The sequence below is a fragment of the Taudactylus pleione genome, unplaced genomic scaffold (genome assembly GCF_031769625.1).
Source record: "Taudactylus pleione unplaced genomic scaffold, aTauple2 ptg000497l, whole genome shotgun sequence".
Lineage (NCBI taxonomy): Eukaryota > Metazoa > Chordata > Amphibia > Anura > Myobatrachidae > Taudactylus > Taudactylus pleione.
In genome coordinates, this window is record NW_028284899.1 from 1,282,645 (window position 1) to 1,305,781 (window position 23,137).

General features: G+C 32.4%; 21 non-coding genes across 21 annotated transcripts; all 21 read right to left on the minus strand.

The window, feature by feature from the left end:
- Positions 1-410: 410 nt before the first annotated feature.
- Positions 411-481, minus strand: TRNAG-CCC (transfer RNA glycine (anticodon CCC)). The gene has a single exon. It is a non-coding gene; the product is annotated as a tRNA-Gly (tRNA).
- A 970-nt stretch (positions 482-1,451) lies between these two features.
- TRNAG-CCC (transfer RNA glycine (anticodon CCC)) lies at positions 1,452-1,522 on the minus strand. The gene has a single exon. It is a non-coding gene; the product is annotated as a tRNA-Gly (tRNA).
- A 964-nt stretch (positions 1,523-2,486) lies between these two features.
- On the minus strand, positions 2,487-2,557 carry TRNAG-CCC (transfer RNA glycine (anticodon CCC)). Its single transcript has one exon. It is a non-coding gene; the product is annotated as a tRNA-Gly (tRNA).
- A 2,008-nt stretch (positions 2,558-4,565) lies between these two features.
- Positions 4,566-4,636, minus strand: TRNAG-CCC (transfer RNA glycine (anticodon CCC)). Its single transcript has one exon. It is a non-coding gene; the product is annotated as a tRNA-Gly (tRNA).
- Positions 4,637-7,158: 2,522 nt separating this feature from the next.
- TRNAG-CCC (transfer RNA glycine (anticodon CCC)) lies at positions 7,159-7,229 on the minus strand. Its single transcript has one exon. It is a non-coding gene; the product is annotated as a tRNA-Gly (tRNA).
- A 970-nt stretch (positions 7,230-8,199) lies between these two features.
- TRNAG-CCC (transfer RNA glycine (anticodon CCC)) lies at positions 8,200-8,270 on the minus strand. The gene has a single exon. It is a non-coding gene; the product is annotated as a tRNA-Gly (tRNA).
- A 965-nt stretch (positions 8,271-9,235) lies between these two features.
- On the minus strand, positions 9,236-9,306 carry TRNAG-CCC (transfer RNA glycine (anticodon CCC)). Its single transcript has one exon. It is a non-coding gene; the product is annotated as a tRNA-Gly (tRNA).
- Positions 9,307-9,757: 451 nt separating this feature from the next.
- Positions 9,758-9,828, minus strand: TRNAG-CCC (transfer RNA glycine (anticodon CCC)). The gene has a single exon. It is a non-coding gene; the product is annotated as a tRNA-Gly (tRNA).
- A 964-nt stretch (positions 9,829-10,792) lies between these two features.
- On the minus strand, positions 10,793-10,863 carry TRNAG-CCC (transfer RNA glycine (anticodon CCC)). The gene has a single exon. It is a non-coding gene; the product is annotated as a tRNA-Gly (tRNA).
- A 970-nt stretch (positions 10,864-11,833) lies between these two features.
- TRNAG-CCC (transfer RNA glycine (anticodon CCC)) lies at positions 11,834-11,904 on the minus strand. Its single transcript has one exon. It is a non-coding gene; the product is annotated as a tRNA-Gly (tRNA).
- A 965-nt stretch (positions 11,905-12,869) lies between these two features.
- On the minus strand, positions 12,870-12,940 carry TRNAG-CCC (transfer RNA glycine (anticodon CCC)). Its single transcript has one exon. It is a non-coding gene; the product is annotated as a tRNA-Gly (tRNA).
- A 451-nt stretch (positions 12,941-13,391) lies between these two features.
- On the minus strand, positions 13,392-13,462 carry TRNAG-CCC (transfer RNA glycine (anticodon CCC)). The gene has a single exon. It is a non-coding gene; the product is annotated as a tRNA-Gly (tRNA).
- A 964-nt stretch (positions 13,463-14,426) lies between these two features.
- TRNAG-CCC (transfer RNA glycine (anticodon CCC)) lies at positions 14,427-14,497 on the minus strand. The gene has a single exon. It is a non-coding gene; the product is annotated as a tRNA-Gly (tRNA).
- A 968-nt stretch (positions 14,498-15,465) lies between these two features.
- On the minus strand, positions 15,466-15,536 carry TRNAG-CCC (transfer RNA glycine (anticodon CCC)). Its single transcript has one exon. It is a non-coding gene; the product is annotated as a tRNA-Gly (tRNA).
- Positions 15,537-16,501: 965 nt separating this feature from the next.
- TRNAG-CCC (transfer RNA glycine (anticodon CCC)) lies at positions 16,502-16,572 on the minus strand. The gene has a single exon. It is a non-coding gene; the product is annotated as a tRNA-Gly (tRNA).
- Positions 16,573-17,022: 450 nt separating this feature from the next.
- Positions 17,023-17,093, minus strand: TRNAG-CCC (transfer RNA glycine (anticodon CCC)). The gene has a single exon. It is a non-coding gene; the product is annotated as a tRNA-Gly (tRNA).
- Positions 17,094-18,058: 965 nt separating this feature from the next.
- Positions 18,059-18,129, minus strand: TRNAG-CCC (transfer RNA glycine (anticodon CCC)). Its single transcript has one exon. It is a non-coding gene; the product is annotated as a tRNA-Gly (tRNA).
- A 451-nt stretch (positions 18,130-18,580) lies between these two features.
- On the minus strand, positions 18,581-18,651 carry TRNAG-CCC (transfer RNA glycine (anticodon CCC)). Its single transcript has one exon. It is a non-coding gene; the product is annotated as a tRNA-Gly (tRNA).
- A 1,487-nt stretch (positions 18,652-20,138) lies between these two features.
- Positions 20,139-20,209, minus strand: TRNAG-CCC (transfer RNA glycine (anticodon CCC)). The gene has a single exon. It is a non-coding gene; the product is annotated as a tRNA-Gly (tRNA).
- Positions 20,210-21,693: 1,484 nt separating this feature from the next.
- Positions 21,694-21,764, minus strand: TRNAG-CCC (transfer RNA glycine (anticodon CCC)). Its single transcript has one exon. It is a non-coding gene; the product is annotated as a tRNA-Gly (tRNA).
- A 965-nt stretch (positions 21,765-22,729) lies between these two features.
- Positions 22,730-22,800, minus strand: TRNAG-CCC (transfer RNA glycine (anticodon CCC)). The gene has a single exon. It is a non-coding gene; the product is annotated as a tRNA-Gly (tRNA).
- Positions 22,801-23,137: the final 337 nt, after the last annotated feature.

The following is a 23,137-nucleotide window of genomic DNA, read 5'->3' on the forward strand; positions in this document are numbered from 1 at the left end:
TCAATTGTTAATCTCTAGTGAAAATTGTGCAATGTGACTGTGTTTTTCAAGTGAAGTTGTACTATCTCCACTGCCTTATAAGTTTCCCACAATAAGAAATACATATATTTAATCTTTGGATGCATTTTTTTTCAAGGAAAGATTTGATAATGACATTGTGGAGCAGATGTAAAAAATTAAGAAATATAATTGACTTCACAATTAAAGCTTTAACTCTTTAGTGTCTGTATCACTGGTACATTTTTTCTACCTGTGTAGAGAAAATGTTACCTCTATGCTTTTTAAGAATTTTGTGAATTGAGACATCTTCAAGGACTATCTCTGAGAAAAGCAATAAAGCTATGTTTTTTATACAGATTAATTATATATTAATTTAACAGATTTTATAGAATTCAAAAGACACACTTTTATGCGCTAGCTGGGACTCGAACCCAGGTCGCAAGAATGGGAATCTGGCATGATACCCCTACACTACTAGCGCTTTTTAGCTACCTATAATTCACACAACAAATGACTAACAATCAATTGATGATCTTTAGTCAAAAATGTTCAATTTGGCTATGATTTTCAAGTGAAATTGTACTATTTGCACTGTTGTATAGATTTCCCAAGATAAGAAATACATATCTTTGCTCCATGGATGTATTTTTAGTTCAAGGAAGATTGTGCTAAAGAGTTTTTGGAACAAATGTAGTTAATTTGGAAATGTAATTGCCTTTACAATAGCAGCTTTGGGTCTTTAGTGTTTGTGTCCGTAGCACTTTTTTTTTACCTGTGGAGAGGAAATGTTACTATTATGCTTTTTAAGAATTTGGTGAATAGAGACATCTTGGAGGCTCATCTTTGAGAAATGCAATATTGTAATGTTTTTAGTCAGATTCAATATATATTAATTTGAAAAATGTCATAGGATTCAAAAAACAAATTTTCATGCGCTAGCCGGGACTCTAACCGGGTCCCAAGAATGGGAATCTTGCATGATACCCCTACACTACTAGCACTCTTTAGAAACTTTTAATTCACATAACAAATGACTAACAATCAATTGATAATCTTTAGTCAAAAATGTGCAATTTGGCTATGATTTTCAAGTGAAATTGTACTATTTGCACTGTTGTATGGATTTCCCAAGATAAGAAGTACATACATTTTCTCCATGGATGTATTTTTAGTTCAAGGAAGATTGTGCTAAAGAGTTAGTGGAGCAAATATAAATAATTCGGAAATGTTATTGCCTTTACAATAGCAGCTTTGGGACTTTAGTGTTTGTGTCAGTAGCACATTTTTTTTACCTGTGGAGAGGAAATGTTACTATTATGCTTTTTAAGAATTTGGTGAATAGAGACATCTTTGAGGCTCATCTTTGAGAAATGCAATATTGTAATGTTTTTAGTGAGATTCAATATATATTAATTTGAAAAATGTCATAGGATTCAAAAAACACATTTTTATGCGCTAGCCGGGACTCGAACCCGGGTCGCAAGAATGGGAATCTTGCATGATACCCCTACACTACTAGCGCTCTTTAGAAACCTTTAATTCACACAACAAATGACTAACAATCAATTGATAATCTTTAGTCAAAAATGTGCAATTTGGCTATGATTTTCAAGTGAAATTGTACTATTTGCACTGTAGTATAGATTTCCCAAGATAAGAAGTACATACATTTTCTCCATGGATGTATTTTTAGTTCAAGGAAGATTGTGCTAAAGAGTTTGTGGAGCAAATATAAATAATTCGGAAATGTTATTGCCTTTACAATAGCAGCTTTGGGACTTTAGTGTTTGTGCCAGTAGCACAATTTTTTTACCTGTGGAGAGGAAGTGTTACTTCTATGCTTTTTAAGAATTTGGTGAATAGAGACATCTTGGATGCTAATCTCTGAGAAATGCAATATTGCAGTGTTTTTAGTGAGATTCAATATATATTAATTTGAAACATTTCATAGGATTCAAAAGACACATTATGCACTAGCCAGGTCTCAAACCAAGGTCGCACGAATGATAATCTTGCATGATACCCCTACACTAGCACATTCTTAAAGAACTACATTCACATAAAAGATGTCTTGCAATCAATTGTTAATCTCTAGTGAAAATTGTGCAATGTGACTGTGTTTTTCAAGAGAAGTTGTACTATCTCCACTGCCTTATAAGTTTCCCACAATAAGAAATACATATATTTACTCTTTGGATGTATTTTTTTTCAAGGAAAGATTTGATAATGACATTGTGGAGCAGATGTAAAAAATTAAGAAATATAATTGACTTCACAATTAAAGCTTTAACTCTTTAGTGTTTGTATCACTGGTACATTTTTTTACCTGTGGAGAGAAAATGTTACCTCTATGCTTTTTAAGAATCTTGTGAATTGAGACATCTTCAAGGACTATCTCTGAGAAAAGCAATAAAGCTATGTTTTTTATACAGATTAATTATATATTAATTTAACAGATTTTATAGAATTCAAAAGACACACTTTTATGCGCTAGCTGGGACTCGAACCCAGGTCGCAAGAATGGGAATCTGGCATGATACCCCTACACTACTAGCACTTTTTAGCTACCTATAATTCACACAACAAATGACTAACAATCAATTGATGATCTTTAGTCAAAAATGTTCAATTTGGCTATGATTTTCAAGTGAAATTGTACTATTTGCACTGTTGTATAGATTTCCCAAGATAAGAAATACATATCTTTGCTCCATGGATGTATTTTTAGTTCAAGGAAGATTGTGCTAAAGAGTTTTTGGAACAAATGTAGTTAATTCGGAAATGTAATTGCCTTTACAATAGCAGCTTTGGGTCTTTAGTGTTTGTGTCCGTAGCACTTTTTTTTTACCTGTGGAGAGGAAGTGTTACTTCTATGCTTTTTAAGAATTTGGTGAATAGAGACATCTTGGATGCTAATCTCTGAGAAATGCAATATTGCAGTGTTTTTAGTGAGATTCAATATATATTAATTTGAAACATTTCATAGGATTCAAAAGACTCATTATGCACTAGCCGGGTCTCAAACCAAGGTCGCACGAATGATAATCTTGCATGATACCCCTACACTAGCACATTCTTAAAGAACTACATTCACATAAAAGAAGTCTTGCAATCAATTGTTAATCTCTAGTGAAAATTGTGCAATGTGACTGTGTTTTTCAAGTGAAGTTGTACTATCTCCACTGCCTTATAAGTTTCCCACAATAAGAAATACATATATTTACTCTTTGGATGTATTTTTTTTCAAGGAAAGATTTGATAATGACATTGTGGAACAGATTTAAAAAATTAAGAAATATAATTGACTTCACAATTAAAGCTTTAACTCTTTAGTGTTTGTATCACTGGTACATTTTTTTTTACCTGAGGAGAGAAAATGTTACCTCTATGCTTTTTAAGAATTTTGTGAATTGAGACATCTTCAAGGACTATCTCTGAGAAAAGCAATAAAGCTATGTTTTTTATACAGATTAATTATATATTAATTTAACAGATTTTATAGAATTCAAAAGACACACTTTTATGTGCTAGCTGGGACTCGAACCCAGGTCGCAAGAATGGGAATCTTGCATGTTACCCCTACTTTAATAGCGCTTTTTAGCTACCTATAATTCACACAACAAATGACTAACAATCAATTGATGATCTTTAGTCAAAAATGTTCAATTTGGCTATGATTTTCAAGTGAAATTGTACTATTTGCACTGTTGTATAGATTTCCCAAGATAAGAAATACATATCTTTGCTCCATGGATGTATTTTTAGTTCAAGGAAGATTGTGCTAAAGAGTTTTTGGAACAAATGTAGTTAATTCGGAAATGTAATTGCCTTTACAATAGCAGCTTTGGGTCTTTAGTGTTTGTGTCCGTAGCACTTTTTTTTTACCTGTGGAGAGGAAATGTTACTATAATGCTTTTTAAGAATTTGGTGAATAGAGACATCTTGGAGACTCATCTTTGATAAATGCAATATTGTCATGTTTTTAGTGAGATTCAATATATATTAATTTGAAAAATGTCATAGGATTCAAAAAACACATTTTCATGCGCTAACCGGGACTCGAAGCCGGGTCGCAAGAATGGGAATCTTGCATGATACCCCTACACTACTAGCGCTTTTTAGCTACCTATAATTCACACAACAAATGACTAACAATCAATTGATGATCTTTAGTCAAAAATGTTCAATTTGGCTATGATTTTCAAGTGAAATTGTACTATTTGCACTGTTGTATAGATTTCCCAAGATAAGAAATACATATCTTTGCTCCATGGATGTATATATACTTCAAGGAAGATTGTGCTAAAGAGTTTGTGGAACAAATGTAGTTAATTCGGAAATGTAATTGCCTTTACAATAGAAGCTTTGGGTCTTTAGTGTTTGTGTCCGTAGCACTTTTTTTTTACCTGTGGAGAGGAAATGTTACTATTATGCTTTTCAAGAATTTGGAGAATAGAGACATCTTAGAGGCTCATCTTTGAGAAATGCAATATTGTAATGTTTTTAGTGAGATTCAATATATATTAATTTGAAAAATGTCATAGGATTCAAAAAACACATTTTTATGCGCTAGCCGGGACTCGAACCCGGGTCGCAAGAACGGGAGTCTTGCATGATACCCCTACACTACTAGCGCTCTTTAGAAACCTTTAATTCACACAACAAATGACTAACAATCAATTGATAATCTTTAGTCAAAAATGTTCAATTTGGCTATGATTTTCAAGTGAAATTGGTCTATTTGCACTGTAGTATAGATTTCCCAAGATAAGAAGTACATACATTTGCTCCATGGATGTATTTTTAGTTAAAGGAAGATTATGCTAAAGAGTTTTTGGAGCAAATATAAATAATTCGGAAATGTAATTGCCTTTACAATAGCAGCTTTGGGACTGTAGTGTTTGTGTCAGTAGCACAATTTTTTTACCTGTGGAGAGGAAGTGTTACTTCTATGCTTTTTAAGAATTTGGTGAATAGAGACATCTTGGATGCTAATCTCTGAGAAATGCAATATTGCAGTGTTTTTAGTGAGATTCAATATATATTAATTTGAAACATTTCATAGGATTCAAAAGACACATTATGCACTAGCCGGGTCTCAAACCAAGGTCGCACGAATGATAATCTTGCATGATACCCCTACACTAGCACATTCTTAAAGAACTACATTCACATAAAAGAAGTCTTGCAATCAATTGTTAATCTCTAGTGAAAATTGTGCAATGTGACTGTGTTTTTCAAGTGAAGCTGAACTATCTCCACTGCCTTATAAGTTTCCCACAATAAGAAATACATATATTTACTCTTTGGATGTATTTTTTTTCAAGGAAAGATTTGATAATGACATTGTGGAGCAGATGTAAAAAATTAAGAAATATAATTGACTTCACAATTAAAGCTTTAACTCTTTAGTGTTTGTATCACTGGTACATTTTTTTTACCTGTGGAGAGAAAATGTTACCTCTATGCTTTTTAAGAATTTTGTGAATTGAGACATCTTCAAGGACTATCTCTGAGAAAAGCAATAAAGCTATGTTTTTTATACAGATTAATTATATATTAATTTAACAGATTTTATAGAATTCAAAAGACACACTTTTATGTGCTAGTTGGGACTCGAACCCAGGTCGCAAGAATGGGAATTTTGCATGATACCCCTACACTACTAGCACTTTTTAGCTACCTATAATTCACACAACAAATGACTAACAATCAATTGATGATCTTTAGTCAAAAATGTTCAATTTGGCTATGATTTTCAAGTGAAATTGTACTATTTGCATTGTTGTATAGATTTCCCAAGATAAGAAATACATATCTTTGCTCCATGGATGTATTTTTAGTTCAAGGAAGATTGTGCTAAAGAGTTTGTGGAACAAACATAAATAATTCGGAAATGTAATTGCCTTTACAATAGCAGCTTTGGGTTTTTAGTGTTTGTGTCAGTAGCACATTTTTTTTACCTGTGGAGAGGAAATGTTACTATTATGCTTTTTAAGAATTTGGTGAATAGAGACATCTTTGAGGCTCATCTTTGAGAAATGCAATATTGTAATGTTTTTAATGAGATTCAATATATATTAATTTGAAAAATGTCCTAGGATTCAAAAAACACATTTTCATGCGCTAGCCGAGACTCTAACCCGGGTCGCAAGAATGGGAATCTTGCATGATACCCCTACACTACTAGCGCTCTTTAGAAACCTTTAATTCACACAACAAATGACTAACAATCAATTGATAATCTTTAGTCAAAAATGTTCAATTTGGCTATGATTTTCAAGTGAAATTGTTCTATTTACACTGTAGTATAGATTTCCCAAGATAAGAAGTACATACATTTGCTCCATGGATGTATTTTTAGTTCAAGGAAGATTGTGCTAAAGAGTTTTTGGAGCAAATATAAATAATTCGGAAATGTAATTGCCTTTACAATAGCAGCTTTGGGACTTTAGTGTTTGTGTCAGTAGCACAATTTTTTTACCTGTGGAGAGGAAGTGTTACTTCTATGCTTTTTAAGAATTTGGTGAATAGAGACATCTTGGATGCTAATCTCTGAGAAATGCAATATTGCAGTGTTTTTAGTGAGATTCAATATATATTAATTTGAAACATTTCATAGGATTCAAAAGACACATTATGCACTAGCCAGGTCTCAAACCAAGGTCGCACGAATGATAATCTTGCATGATACCCCTACACTAGCACATTCTTAAAGAACTACATTCACATAAAAGAAGTCTTACAATCAATTGTTAATCTCTAGTGAAAATTGTGCAATGTGACTGTGTTTTTCAAGTGAAGTTGTACTATCTCCACTGCCTTATAAGTTTCCCACAATAAGAAATACATATATTTAATCTTTGGATGCATTTTTTTTCAAGGAAAGATTTGATAATGACATTGTGGAGCAGATGTAAAAAATTAAGAAATATAATTGACTTCACAATTAAAGCTTTAACTCTTTAGTGTCTGTATCACTGGTACATTTTTTCTACCTGTGTAGAGAAAATGTTACCTCTATGCTTTTTAAGAATTTTGTGAATTGAGACATCTTCAAGGACTATCTCTGAGAAAAGCAATAAAGCTATGTTTTTTATACAGATTAATTATATATTAATTTAACAGATTTTATAGAATTCAAAAGACACACTTTTATGCGCTAGCTGGGACTCGAACCCAGGTCGCAAGAATGGGAATCTGGCATGATACCCCTACACTACTAGCGCTTTTTAGCTACCTATAATTCACACAACAAATGACTAACAATCAATTGATGATCTTTAGTCAAAAATGTTCAATTTGGCTATGATTTTCAAGTGAAATTGTACTATTTGCACTGTTGTATAGATTTCCCAAGATAAGAAATACATATCTTTGCTCCATGGATGTATTTTTAGTTCAAGGAAGATTGTGCTAAAGAGTTTTTGGAACAAATGTAGTTAATTTGGAAATGTAATTGCCTTTACAATAGCAGCTTTGGGTCTTTAGTGTTTGTGTCCGTAGCACTTTTTTTTTACCTGTGGAGAGGAAATGTTACTATTATGCTTTTTAAGAATTTGGTGAATAGAGACATCTTGGAGGCTCATCTTTGAGAAATGCAATATTGTAATGTTTTTAGTCAGATTCAATATATATTAATTTGAAAAATGTCATAGGATTCAAAAAACAAATTTTCATGCGCTAGCCGGGACTCTAACCGGGTCCCAAGAATGGGAATCTTGCATGATACCCCTACACTACTAGCACTCTTTAGAAACTTTTAATTCACATAACAAATGACTAACAATCAATTGATAATCTTTAGTCAAAAATGTGCAATTTGGCTATGATTTTCAAGTGAAATTGTACTATTTGCACTGTTGTATGGATTTCCCAAGATAAGAAGTACATACATTTTCTCCATGGATGTATTTTTAGTTCAAGGAAGATTGTGCTAAAGAGTTAGTGGAGCAAATATAAATAATTCGGAAATGTTATTGCCTTTACAATAGCAGCTTTGGGACTTTAGTGTTTGTGTCAGTAGCACATTTTTTTTACCTGTGGAGAGGAAATGTTACTATTATGCTTTTTAAGAATTTGGTGAATAGAGACATCTTTGAGGCTCATCTTTGAGAAATGCAATATTGTAATGTTTTTAATGAGATTCAATATATATTAATTTGAAAAATGTCCTAGGATTCAAAAAACACATTTTCATGCGCTAGCCGGGACTCGAACCCGGGTCGCAAGAATGGGAATCTTGCATGAAACCCCTACACTACTAGCGCTCTTTAGAAACATTTAATTCACACAACAAATGACTAACAATCAATTGATAATCTTTAGTCAAAAATGTTCAATTTGGCTATGATTTTCAAGTGAAATTGTTCTATTTGCACTGTAGTATAGATTTCCCAAGATAAGAAGTACATACATTTGCTCCATGGATGTATTTTTAGTTCAAGGAAGATTGTGCTAAAGAGTTTTTGGAGCAAATATAAATAATTCGGAAATGTAATTGCCTTTACAATAGCAGCTTTGGGACTTTAGTGTTTGTGTCAGTAGCACAATTTTTTTACCTGTGGAGAGGAAGTGTTACTTCTATGCTTTTTAAGAATTTGGTGAATAGAGACATCTTGGATGCTAATCTCTGAGAAATGCAATATTGCAGTGTTTTTAGTGAGATTCAATATATATTAATTTGAAACATTTCATAGGATTCAAAAGACACATTATGCACTAGCCAGGTCTCAAACCAAGGTCGCACGAATGATAATCTTGCATGATACCCCTACACTAGCACATTCTTAAAGAACTACATTCACATAAAAGATGTCTTGCAATCAATTGTTAATCTCTAGTGAAAATTGTGCAATGTGACTGTGTTTTTCAAGTGAAGTTGTACTATCTCCACTGCCTTATAAGTTTCCCACAATAAGAAATACATATATTTACTCTTTGGATGTATTTTTTTTCAAGGAAAGATTTGATAATGACATTGTGGAGCAGATGTAAAAAATTAAGAAATATAATTGACTTCACAATTAAAGCTTTAACTCTTTAGTGTTTGTATCACTGGTACATTTTTTTTACCTGTGTAGAGAAAATGTTACCTCTATGCTTTTTAAGAATTTTGTGAATTGAGACATCTTCAAGGACTATCTCTGAGAAAAGCAATAAAGCTATGTTTTTTATACAGATTAATTATATATTAATTTAACAGATTTTATAGAATTCAAAAGACACACTTTTATGCGCTAGCTGGGACTCGAACCCAGGTCGCAAGAATGGGAATCTTGCATGATACCCCTACACTACTAGCGCTTTTTAGCTACCTATAATTCACACAACAAATGACTAACAATCAATTGATGATCTTTAGTCAAAAATGTTCAATTTGGCTATGATTTTCAAGTGAAATTGTACTATTTGCACTGTTGTATAGATTTCCCAAGATAAGAAATACATATCTTTGCTCCATGGATGTATTTTTACTTCAAGGAAGATTGTGCTAAAGAGTTTGTGGAACAAATGTAGTTAATTCGGAAATGTAATTGCCTTTACAATAGAAGCTTTGGGTCTTTAGTGTTTGTGTCCGTAGCACTTTTTTTTTTACCTGTGGAGAGGAAATGTTACTATTATGCTTTTCAAGAATTTGGAGAATAGAGACATCTTAGAGGCTCATCTTTGAGAAATGCAATATTGTAATGTTTTTAGTGAGATTCAATATATATTAATTTGAAAAATGTCATAGGATTCAAAAAACACATTTTTATGCGCTAGCCGGGACTCGAACCCGGGTCGCAAGAATGGGAATCTTGCATGATACCCCTACACTACTAGCGCTCTTTAGAAACCTTTAATTCACACAACAAATGACTAACAATCAATTGATAATCTTTAGTCAAAAATGTGCAATTTGGCTATGATTTTCAAGTGAAATTGTACTATTTGCACTGTAGTATAGATTTCCCAAGATAAGAAGTACATACATTTTCTCCATGGATGTATTTTTAGTTCAAGGAAGATTGTGCTAAAGAGTTTGTGGAGCAAATATAAATAATTCGGAAATGTTATTGCCTTTACAATAGCAGCTTTGGGACTTTAGTGTTTGTGCCAGTAGCACAATTTTTTTACCTGTGGAGAGGAAGTGTTACTTCTATGCTTTTTAAGAATTTGGTGAATAGAGACATCTTGGATGCTAATCTCTGAGAAATGCAATATTGCAGTGTTTTTAGTGAGATTCAATATATATTAATTTGAAACATTTCATAGGATTCAAAAGACACATTATGCACTAGCCAGGTCTCAAACCAAGGTCGCACGAATGATAATCTTGCATGATACCCCTACACTAGCACATTCTTAAAGAACTACATTCACATAAAAGATGTCTTGCAATCAATTGTTAATCTCTAGTGAAAATTGTGCAATGTGACTGTGTTTTTCAAGAGAAGTTGTACTATCTCCACTGCCTTATAAGTTTCCCACAATAAGAAATACATATATTTACTCTTTGGATGTATTTTTTTTCAAGGAAAGATTTGATAATGACATTGTGGAGCAGATGTAAAAAATTAAGAAATATAATTGACTTCACAATTAAAGCTTTAACTCTTTAGTGTTTGTATCACTGGTACATTTTTTTACCTGTGGAGAGAAAATGTTACCTCTATGCTTTTTAAGAATCTTGTGAATTGAGACATCTTCAAGGACTATCTCTGAGAAAAGCAATAAAGCTATGTTTTTTATACAGATTAATTATATATTAATTTAACAGATTTTATAGAATTCAAAAGACACACTTTTATGCGCTAGCTGGGACTCGAACCCAGGTCGCAAGAATGGGAATCTGGCATGATACCCCTACACTACTAGCACTTTTTAGCTACCTATAATTCACACAACAAATGACTAACAATCAATTGATGATCTTTAGTCAAAAATGTTCAATTTGGCTATGATTTTCAAGTGAAATTGTACTATTTGCACTGTTGTATAGATTTCCCAAGATAAGAAATACATATCTTTGCTCCATGGATGTATTTTTAGTTCAAGGAAGATTGTGCTAAAGAGTTTTTGGAACAAATGTAGTTAATTCGGAAATGTAATTGCCTTTACAATAGCAGCTTTGGGTCTTTAGTGTTTGTGTCCGTAGCACTTTTTTTTTACCTGTGGAGAGGAAATGTTACTATTATGCTTTTTAAGAATTTGGTGAATAGAGACATCTTGGAGGCTCATCTTTGAGAAATGCAATATTGTAATGTTTTTAGTCAGATTCAATATATATTAATTTGAAAAATGTCATAGGATTCAAAAAACAAATTTTCATGCGCTAGCCGGGACTCTAACCGGGTCCCAAGAATGGGAATCTTGCATGATACCCCTACACTACTAGCACTCTTTAGAAACTTTTAATTCACATAACAAATGACTAACAATCAATTGATAATCTTTAGTCAAAAATGTGCAATTTGGCTATGATTTTCAAGTGAAATTGTACTATTTGCACTGTTGTATAGATTTCCCAAGATAAGAAGTACATACATTTTCTCCATGGATGTATTTTTAGTTCAAGGAAGATTGTGCTAAAGAGTTAGTGGAGCAAATATAAATAATTCGGAAATGTTATTGCCTTTACAATAGCAGCTTTGGGACTTTAGTGTTTGTGTCAGTAGCACATTTTTTTTACCTGTGGAGAGGAAATGTTACTATTATGCTTTTTAAGAATTTGGTGAATAGAGACATCTTTGAGGCTCATCTTTGAGAAATGCAATATTGTAATGTTTTTAATGAGATTCAATATATATTAATTTGAAAAATGTCCTAGGATTCAAAAAACACATTTTCATGCGCTAGCCGGGACTCGAACCCGGGTCGCAAGAATGGGAATCTTGCATGAAACCCCTACACTACTAGCGCTCTTTAGAAACCTTTAATTCACACAACAAATGACTAACAATCAATTGATAATCTTTAGTCAAAAATGTTCAATTTGGCTATGATTTTCAAGTGAAATTGTTCTATTTGCACTGTAGTATAGATTTCCCAAGATAAGAAGTACATACATTTGCTCCATGGATGTATTTTTAGTTCAAGGAAGATTGTGCTAAAGAGTTTTTGGAGCAAATATAAATAATTCGGAAATGTAATTGCCTTTACAATAGCAGCTTTGGGACTTTAGTGTTTGTGTCAGTAGCACAATTTTTTTACCTGTGGAGAGGAAGTGTTACTTCTATGCTTTTTAAGAATTTGGTGAATAGAGACATCTTGGATGCTAATCTCTGAGAAATGCAATATTGCAGTGTTTTTAGTGAGATTCAATATATATTAATTTGAAACATTTCATAGGATTCAAAAGACACATTATGCACTAGCCAGGTCTCAAACCAAGGTCGCACGAATGATAATCTTGCATGATACCCCTACACTAGCACATTCTTAAAGAACTACATTCACATAAAAGATGTCTTGCAATCAATTGTTAATCTCTAGTGAAAATTGTGCAATGTGACTGTGTTTTTCAAGTGAAGTTGTACTATCTCCACTGCCTTATAAGTTTCCCACAATAAGAAATACATATATTTACTCTTTGGATGTATTTTTTTTCAAGGAAAGATTTGATAATGACATTGTGGAGCAGATGTAAAAAATTAAGAAATATAATTGACTTCACAATTAAAGCTTTAACTCTTTAGTGTTTGTATCACTGGTACATTTTTTTTACCTGTGTAGAGAAAATGTTACCTCTATGCTTTTTAAGAATTTTGTGAATTGAGACATCTTCAAGGACTATCTCTGAGAAAAGCAATAAAGCTATGTTTTTTATACAGATTAATTATATATTAATTTAACAGATTTTATAGAATTCAAAAGACACACTTTTATGCGCTAGCTGGGACTCGAACCCAGGTCGCAAGAATGGGAATCTTGCATGATACCCCTACACTACTAGCGCTTTTTAGCTACCTATAATTCACACAACAAATGACTAACAATCAATTGATGATCTTTAGTCAAAAATGTTCAATTTGGCTATGATTTTCAAGTGAAATTGTACTATTTGCACTGTTGTATAGATTTCCCAAGATAAGAAATACATATCTTTGCTCCATGGATGTATTTTTACTTCAAGGAAGATTGTGCTAAAGAGTTTGTGGAACAAATGTAGTTAATTCGGAAATGTAATTGCCTTTACAATAGAAGCTTTGGGTCTTTAGTGTTTGTGTCCGTAGCACTTTTTTTTTTACCTGTGGAGAGGAAATGTTACTATTATGCTTTTCAAGAATTTGGAGAATAGAGACATCTTAGAGGCTCATCTTTGAGAAATGCAATATTGTAATGTTTTTAGTGAGATTCAATATATATTAATTTGAAAAATGTCATAGGATTCAAAAAACACATTTTTATGCGCTAGCCGGGACTCGAACCCGGGTCGCAAGAATGGGAATCTTGCATGATACCCCTACACTACTAGCGCTCTTTAGAAACCTTTAATTCACACAACAAATGACTAACAATCAATTGATAATCTTTAGTCAAAAATGTGCAATTTGGCTATGATTTTCAAGTGAAATTGTACTATTTGCACTGTAGTATAGATTTCCCAAGATAAGAAGTACATACATTTTCTCCATGGATGTATTTTTAGTTCAAGGAAGATTGTGCTAAAGAGTTTGTGGAGCAAATATAAATAATTCGGAAATGTTATTGCCTTTACAATAGCAGCTTTGGGACTTTAGTGTTTGTGCCAGTAGCACAATTTTTTTACCTGTGGAGAGGAAGTGTTACTTCTATGCTTTTTAAGAATTTGGTGAATAGAGACATCTTGGATGCTAATCTCTGAGAAATGCAATATTGCAGTGTTTTTAGTGAGATTCAATATATATTAATTTGAAACATTTCATAGGATTCAAAAGACACATTATGCACTAGCCAGGTCTCAAACCAAGGTCGCACGAATGATAATCTTGCATGATACCCCTACACTAGCACATTCTTAAAGAACTACATTCACATAAAAGATGTCTTGCAATCAATTGTTAATCTCTAGTGAAAATTGTGCAATGTGACTGTGTTTTTCAAGAGAAGTTGTACTATCTCCACTGCCTTATAAGTTTCCCACAATAAGAAATACATATATTTACTCTTTGGATGTATTTTTTTTCAAGGAAAGATTTGATAATGACATTGTGGAGCAGATGTAAAAAATTAAGAAATATAATTGACTTCACAATTAAAGCTTTAACTCTTTAGTGTTTGTATCACTGGTACATTTTTTTACCTGTGGAGAGAAAATGTTACCTCTATGCTTTTTAAGAATCTTGTGAATTGAGACATCTTCAAGGACTATCTCTGAGAAAAGCAATAAAGCTATGTTTTTTATACAGATTAATTATATATTAATTTAACAGATTTTATAGAATTCAAAAGACACACTTTTATGCGCTAGCTGGGACTCGAACCCAGGTCGCAAGAATGGGAATCTGGCATGATACCCCTACACTACTAGCGCTTTTTAGCTACCTATAATTCACACAACAAATGACTAACAATCAATTGATGATCTTTAGTCAAAAATGTTCAATTTGGCTATGATTTTCAAGTGAAATTGTACTATTTGCACTGTTGTATAGATTTCCCAAGATAAGAAATACATATCTTTGCTCCATGGATGTATTTTTAGTTCAAGGAAGATTGTGCTAAAGAGTTTTTGGAACAAATGTAGTTAATTCGGAAATGTAATTGCCTTTACAATAGCAGCTTTGGGTCTTTAGTGTTTGTGTCCGTAGCACTTTTTTTTTACCTGTGGAGAGGAAATGTTACTATTATGCTTTTTAAGAATTTGGTGAATAGAGACATCTTGGAGGCTCATCTTTGAGAAATGCAATATTGTAATGTTTTTAGTCAGATTCAATATATATTAATTTGAAAAATGTCATAGGATTCAAAAAACAAATTTTCATGCGCTAGCCAGGACTCTAACCGGGTCCCAAGAATGGGAATCTTGCATGATACCCCTACACTACTAGCACTCTTTAGAAACTTTTAATTCACATAACAAATGACTAACAATCAATTGATAATCTTTAGTCAAAAATGTGCAATTTGGCTATGATTTTCAAGTGAAATTGTACTATTTGCACTGTTGTATAGATTTCCCAAGATAAGAAGTACATACATTTTCTCCATGGATGTATTTTTAGTTCAAGGAAGATTGTGCTAAAGAGTTAGTGGAGCAAATATAAATAATTCGGAAATGTTATTGCCTTTACAATAGCAGCTTTGGGACTTTAGTGTTTGTCAGTAGCACATTTTTTTTACCTGTGGAGAGGAAATGTTACTATTATGCTTTTTAAGAATTTGGTGAATAGAGACATCTTTGAGGCTCATCTTTGAGAAATGCAATATTGTAATGTTTTTAATGAGATTCAATATATATTAATTTGAAAAATGTCCTAGGATTCAAAAAACACATTTTCATGCGCTAGCCGGGACTCGAACCCGGGTCGCAAGAATGGGAATCTTGCATGAAACCCCTACACTACTAGCGCTCTTTAGAAACCTTTAATTCACACAACAAATGACTAACAATCAATTGATAATCTTTAGTCAAAAATGTTCAATTTGGCTATGATTTTCAAGTGAAATTGTTCTATTTGCACTGTAGTATAGATTTCCCAAGATAAGAAGTACATACATTTGCTCCATGGATGTATTTTTAGTTCAAGGAAGATTGTGCTAAAGAGTTTTTGGAGCAAATATAAATAATTCGGAAATGTAATTGCCTTTACAATAGCAGCTTTGGGACTTTAGTGTTTGTGTCAGTAGCACAATTTTTTTACCTGTGGAGAGGAAGTGTTACTTCTATGCTTTTTAAGAATTTGGTGAATAGAGACATCTTGGATGCTAATCTCTGAGAAATGCAATATTGCAGTGTTTTTAGTGAGATTCAATATATATTAATTTGAAACATTTCATAGGATTCAAAAGACACATTATGCACTAGCCAGGTCTCAAACCAAGGTCGCACGAATGATAATCTTGCATGATACCCCTACACTAGCACATTCTTAAAGAACTACATTCACATAAAAGATGTCTTGCAATCAATTGTTAATCTCTAGTGAAAATTGTGCAATGTGACTGTGTTTTTCAAGTGAAGTTGTACTATCTCCACTGCCTTATAAGTTTCCCACAATAAGAAATACATATATTTACTCTTTGGATGTATTTTTTTTCAAGGAAAGATTTGATAATGACATTGTGGAGCAGATGTAAAAAATTAAGAAATATAATTGACTTCACAATTAAAGCTTTAACTCTTTAGTGTTTGTATCACTGGTACATTTTTTTTACCTGTGTAGAGAAAATGTTACCTCTATGCTTTTTAAGAATTTTGTGAATTGAGACATCTTCAAGGACTATCTCTGAGAAAAGCAATAAAGCTATGTTTTTTATACAGATTAATTATATATTAATTTAACAGATTTTATAGAATTCAAAAGACACACTTTTATGCGCTAGCTGGGACTCGAACCCAGGTCGCAAGAATGGGAATCTTGCATGATACCCCTACACTACTAGCGCTTTTCTGCTACCTATAATTCACACAACAAATGACTAACAATCAATTGATGATCTTTAGTCAAAAATGTTCAATTTGGCTATGATTTTCAAGTGAAATTGTACTATTTGCACTGTTGTATAGATTTCCCAAGATAAGAAATACATATCTTTGCTCCATGGATGTATTTTTAGTTCAAGGAAGATTGTGCTAAAGAGTTTGTGGAACAAATATAAATAATTCGGAAATGTAATTGCCTTTACAATAGCAGCATTGGGTCTTTAGTGTTTGTGTCAGTAGCACATTTTTTTTACCTGTGGAGAGGAAATGTTACTATTATGCTTTTTAAGAATTTGGTGAATAGAGACATCTTGGAGGCTCATCTTTGAGAAATGCAATATTGTAATGTTTTTAGTGAGATTAAATATATATTATTTTGAAAAATGTCATAGGATTCAAAAAACACATTTTCATGCACTAGCCGGGACTCTAACCCGGGTCACAAGAATGGGAATCTTGCATGATACCCCTACACTACTAGCGCTCTTCTGAAACTTTTAATTCACATAACAAATGACTAACAATCAGTTGATAATCTTTAGTCAAAAATGTGCAATTTGGCTATGATTTTCAAGTGAAATTGTACTATTTGCACTGTAGTATAGATTTCCCAAGATAAGAAGTACATACATTTTCTCCATGGATGTATTTTTAGTTCAAGGAAGATTGTGCTAAAGAGTTTGTGGAGCAAATATAAATAATTCGGAAATGTTATTGCCTTTACAATAGCAGCTTTGGGACTTTAGTGTTTGTGCCAGTAGCACAATTTTTTTTACCTGTGGAGAGGAAGTGTTACTTCTATGCTTTTTAAGAATTTGGTGAATAGAGACATCTTGGATGCTAATCTCTGAGAAATGCAATATTGCAGTGTTTTTAGTGAGATTCAATATATATTAATTTGAAACATTTCATAGGATTCAAAAGACACATTATGCACTAGCCAGGTCTCAAACCAAGGTCGCACGAATGATAATCTTGCATGATACCCCTACACTAGCACATTCTTAAAGAACTACATTCACATAAAAGATGTCTTGCAATCAATTGTTAATCTCTAGTGAAAATTGTGCAATGTGACTGTGTTTTTCAAGAGAAGTTGTACTATCTCCACTGCCTTATAAGTTTCCCACAATAAGAAATACATATATTTACTCTTTGGATGTATTTTTTTTCAAGGAAAGATTTGATAATGACATTGTGGAGCAGATGTAAAAAATTAAGAAATATAATTGACTTCACAATTAAAGCTTTAACTCTTTAGTGTTTGTATCACTGGTACATTTTTTTACCTGTGGAGAGAAAATGTTACCTCTATGCTTTTTAAGAATCTTGTGAATTGAGACATCTTCAAGGACTATCTCTGAGAAAAGCAATAAAGCTATGTTTTTTATACATATTAATTATATATTAATTTAACAGATTTTATAGAATTCAAAAGACACACTTTTATGTGCTAGCTGGGACTCGAACCCAGGTCGCAAGAATGGGAATCTTGCATGATACCCCTACACTACTAGCGCTTTTTAGCTACCTATAATTCACACAACAAATGACTAACAATCAATTGATGATCTTTAGTCAAAAATGTTCAATTTGGCTATGATTTTCAAGTGAAATTGTACTATTTGCACTGTTGTATAGATTTCCCAAGATAAGAAATACATATCTTTGCTCCATGGATGTATTTTTACTTCAAGGAAGATTGTGCTAAAGAGTTTGTGGAACAAATGTAGTTAATTCGGAAATGTAATTGCCTTTACAATAGAAGCTTTGGGTCTTTAGTGTTTGTGTCCGTAGCACTTTTTTTTTTACCTGTGGAGAGGAAATGTTACTATTATGCTTTTCAAGAATTTGGAGAATAGAGACATCTTAGAGGCTCATCTTTGAGAAATGCAATATTGTAATGTTTTTAGTGAGATTCAATATATATTAATTTGAAAAATGTCATAGGATTCAAAAAACACATTTTTATGCGCTAGCCGGGACTCGAACCCGGGTCGCAAGAATGGGAATCTTGCATGATACCCCTACACTACTAGCGCTCTTTAGAAACCTTTAATTCACACAACAAATGACTAACAATCAATTGATAATCTTTAGTCAAAAATGTTCAATTTGGCTATGATTTTCAAGTGAAATTGTTCTATTTGCACTGTAGTATAGATTTCCCAAGATAAGAAGTACATACATTTGCTCCATGGATGTATTTTTAGTTAAAGGAAGATTATGCTAAAGAGTTTTTGGAGCAAATATAAATAATTCGGAAATGTAATTGCCTTTACAATAGCAGCTTTGGGACTGTAGTGTTTGTGTCAGTAGCACAATTTTTTTACCTGTGGAGAGGAAGTGTTACTTCTATGCTTTTTAAGAATTTGGTGAATAGAGACATCTTGGATGCTAATCTCTGAGAAATGCAATATTGCAGTGTTTTTAGTGAGATTCAATATATATTAATTTGAAACATTTCATAGGATTCAAAAGACACATTATGCACTAGCCGGGTCTCAAACCAAGGTCGCACGAATGATAATCTTGCATGATACCCCTACACTAGCACATTCTTAAAGAACTACATTCACATAAAAGAAGTCTTGCAATCAATTGTTAATCTCTAGTGAAAATTGTGCAATGTGACTGTGTTTTTCAAGTGAAGCTGAACTATCTCCACTGCCTTATAAGTTTCCCACAATAAGAAATACATATATTTACTCTTTGGATGTATTTTTTTTCAAGGAAAGATTTGATAATGACATTGTGGAGCAGATGTAAAAAATTAAGAAATATAATTGACTTCACAATTAAAGCTTTAACTCTTTAGTGTTTGTATCACTGGTACATTTTTTTTTACCTGTGGAGAGAAAATGTTACCTCTATGCTTTTTAAGAATTTTGTGAATTGAGACATCTTCAAGGACTATCTCTGAGAAAAGCAATAAAGCTATGTTTTTAATACAGATTAATTATATATTAATTTAACAGATTTTAAAGAATTCAAAAGACACACTTTTATGTGCTAGCTGAGACTCGAACCCAGGTCGCAAGAATGGGAATCTTGCATGATACCCCTACACTACTAGCGCTTTTTAGCTACCTATAATTCACACAACAAATGACTAACAATCAATTGATGATCTTTAGTCAAAAATGTTCAATTTGGCTATGATTTTCAAGTGAAATTGTACTATTTGCATTGTTGTATAGATTTCCCAAGATAAGAAATACATATCTTTGCTCCATGGATGTATTTTTAGTTAAAGGAAGATTGTGCTAAAGAGTTTGTGGAACAAACATAAATAATTCGGAAATGTAATTGCCTTTACAATAGCAGCTTTGGGTTTTTAGTGTTTGTGTCAGTAGCACATTTTTTTTACCTGTGGAGAGGAAATGTTACTATTATGCTTTTTAAGAATTTGGTGAATAGAGACATCTTTGAGGCTCATCTTTGAGAAATGCAATATTGTAATGTTTTTAATGAGATTCAATATATATTAATTTGAAAAATGTCCTAGGATTCAAAAAACACATTTTCATGCGCTAGCCGGGACTCGAACCCGGGTCGCAAAAATGGGAATCTTGCATGATACCCCTACACTACTAGCGCTCTTTAGAAACCTTTAATTCACACAACAAATGACTAACAATCAATTGATAATCTTTAGTCAAAAATGTTCAATTTGGCTATGATTTTCAAGTGAAATTGTTCTATTTGCACTGTAGTATAGATTTCCCAAGATAAGAAGTACATACATTTGCTCCATGGATGCATTTTTAGTTCAAGGAAGATTGTGCTAAAGAGTTTTTGGAGCAAATATAAATAATTCGAAAATGTAATTGCCTTTACAATAGCAGCTTTGGGACTTTAGTGTTTGTGTCAGTAGCACAATTTTTTTACCTGTGGAGAGGAAGTGTTACTTCTATGCTTTTTAAGAATTTGGTGAATAGAGACATCTTGGATGCTAATCTCTGAGAAATGCAATATTGCAGTGTTTTTAGTGAGATTCAATATATATTAATTTGAAACATTTCATAGGATTCAAAAGACTCATTATGCACTAGCCGGGTCTCAAACCAAGGTCGCACGAATGATAATCTTGCATGATACCCCTACACTAGCACATTCTTAAAGAACTACATTCACATAAAAGAAGTCTTGCAATCAATTGTTAATCTCTAGTGAAAATTGTGCAATGTGACTGTGTTTTTCAAGTGAAGTTGTACTATCTCCACTGCCTTATAAGTTTCCCACAATAAGAAATACATATATTTACTCTTTGGATGTATTTTTTTTCAAGGAAAGATTTGATAATGACATTGTGGAACAGATTTAAAAAATTAAGAAATATAATTGACTTCACAATTAAAGCTTTAACTCTTTAGTGTTTGTATCACTGGTACATTTTTTTTACCTGTGGAGAGAAAATGTTACCTCTATGCTTTTTAAGAATTTTGTGAATTGAGACATCTTCAAGGACTATCTCTGAGAAAAGCAATAAAGCTATGTTTTTTATACAGATTAATTATATATTAATTTAACAGATTTTATAGAATTCAAAAGACACACTTTTATGTGCTAGCTGGGACTCGAACCCAGGTCGCAAGAATGGGAATCTTGCATGTTACCCCTACTTTAATAGCGCTTTTTAGCTACCTATAATTCACACAACAAATGACTAACAATCAATTGATGATCTTTAGTCAAAAATGTTCAATTTGGCTATGATTTTCAAGTGAAATTGTACTATTTGCACTGTTGTATAGATTTCCCAAGATAAGAAGTACATACATTTTCTCCATGGATGTATTTTTAGTTCAAGGAAGATTGTGCTAAAGAGTTAGTGGAGCAAATATAAATAATTCGGAAATGTTATTGCCTTTACAATAGCAGCTTTGGGACTTTAGTGTTTGTCAGTAGCACATTTTTTTTACCTGTGGAGAGGAAATGTTACTATTATGCTTTTTAAGAATTTGGTGAATAGAGACATCTTTGAGGCTCATCTTTGAGAAATGCAATATTGTAATGTTTTTAATGAGATTCAATATATATTAATTTGAAAAATGTCCTAGGATTCAAAAAACACATTTTCATGCGCTAGCCGGGACTCGAACCCGGGTCGCAAGAATGGGAATCTTGCATGAAACCCCTACACTACTAGCGCTCTTTAGAAACCTTTAATTCACACAACAAATGACTAACAATCAATTGATAATCTTTAGTCAAAAATGTTCAATTTGGCTATGATTTTCAAGTGAAATTGTTCTATTTGCACTGTAGTATAGATTTCCCAAGATAAGAAGTACATACATTTGCTCCATGGATGTATTTTTAGTTCAAGGAAGATTGTGCTAAAGAGTTTTTGGAGCAAATATAAATAATTCGGAAATGTAATTGCCTTTACAATAGCAGCTTTGGGACTTTAGTGTTTGTGTCAGTAGCACAATTTTTTTACCTGTGGAGAGGAAGTGTTACTTCTATGCTTTTTAAGAATTTGGTGAATAGAGACATCTTGGATGCTAATCTCTGAGAAATGCAATATTGCAGTGTTTTTAGTGAGATTCAATATATATTAATTTGAAACATTTCATAGGATTCAAAAGACACATTATGCACTAGCCAGGTCTCAAACCAAGGTCGCACGAATGATAATCTTGCATGATACCCCTACACTAGCACATTCTTAAAGAACTACATTCACATAAAAGATGTCTTGCAATCAATTGTTAATCTCTAGTGAAAATTGTGCAATGTGACTGTGTTTTTCAAGTGAAGTTGTACTATCTCCACTGCCTTATAAGTTTCCCACAATAAGAAATACATATATTTACTCTTTGGATGTATTTTTTTTCAAGGAAAGATTTGATAATGACATTGTGGAGCAGATGTAAAAAATTAAGAAATATAATTGACTTCACAATTAAAGCTTTAACTCTTTAGTGTTTGTATCACTGGTACATTTTTTTTACCTGTGTAGAGAAAATGTTACCTCTATGCTTTTTAAGAATTTTGTGAATTGAGACATCTTCAAGGACTATCTCTGAGAAAAGCAATAAAGCTATGTTTTTTATACAGATTAATTATATATTAATTTAACAGATTTTATAGAATTCAAAAGACACACTTTTATGCGCTAGCTGGGACTCGAACCCAGGTCGCAAGAATGGGAATCTTGCATGATACCCCTACACTACTAGCGCTTTTCTGCTACCTATAATTCACACAACAAATGACTAACAATCAATTGATGATCTTTAGTCAAAAATGTTCAATTTGGCTATGATTTTCAAGTGAAATTGTACTATTTGCACTGTTGTATAGATTTCCCAAGATAAGAAATACATATCTTTGCTCCATGGATGTATTTTTAGTTCAAGGAAGATTGTGCTAAAGAGTTTGTGGAACAAATATAAATAATTCGGAAATGTAATTGCCTTTACAATAGCAGCATTGGGTCTTTAGTGTTTGTGTCAGTAGCACATTTTTTTTACCTGTGGAGAGGAAATGTTACTATTATGCTTTTTAAGAATTTGGTGA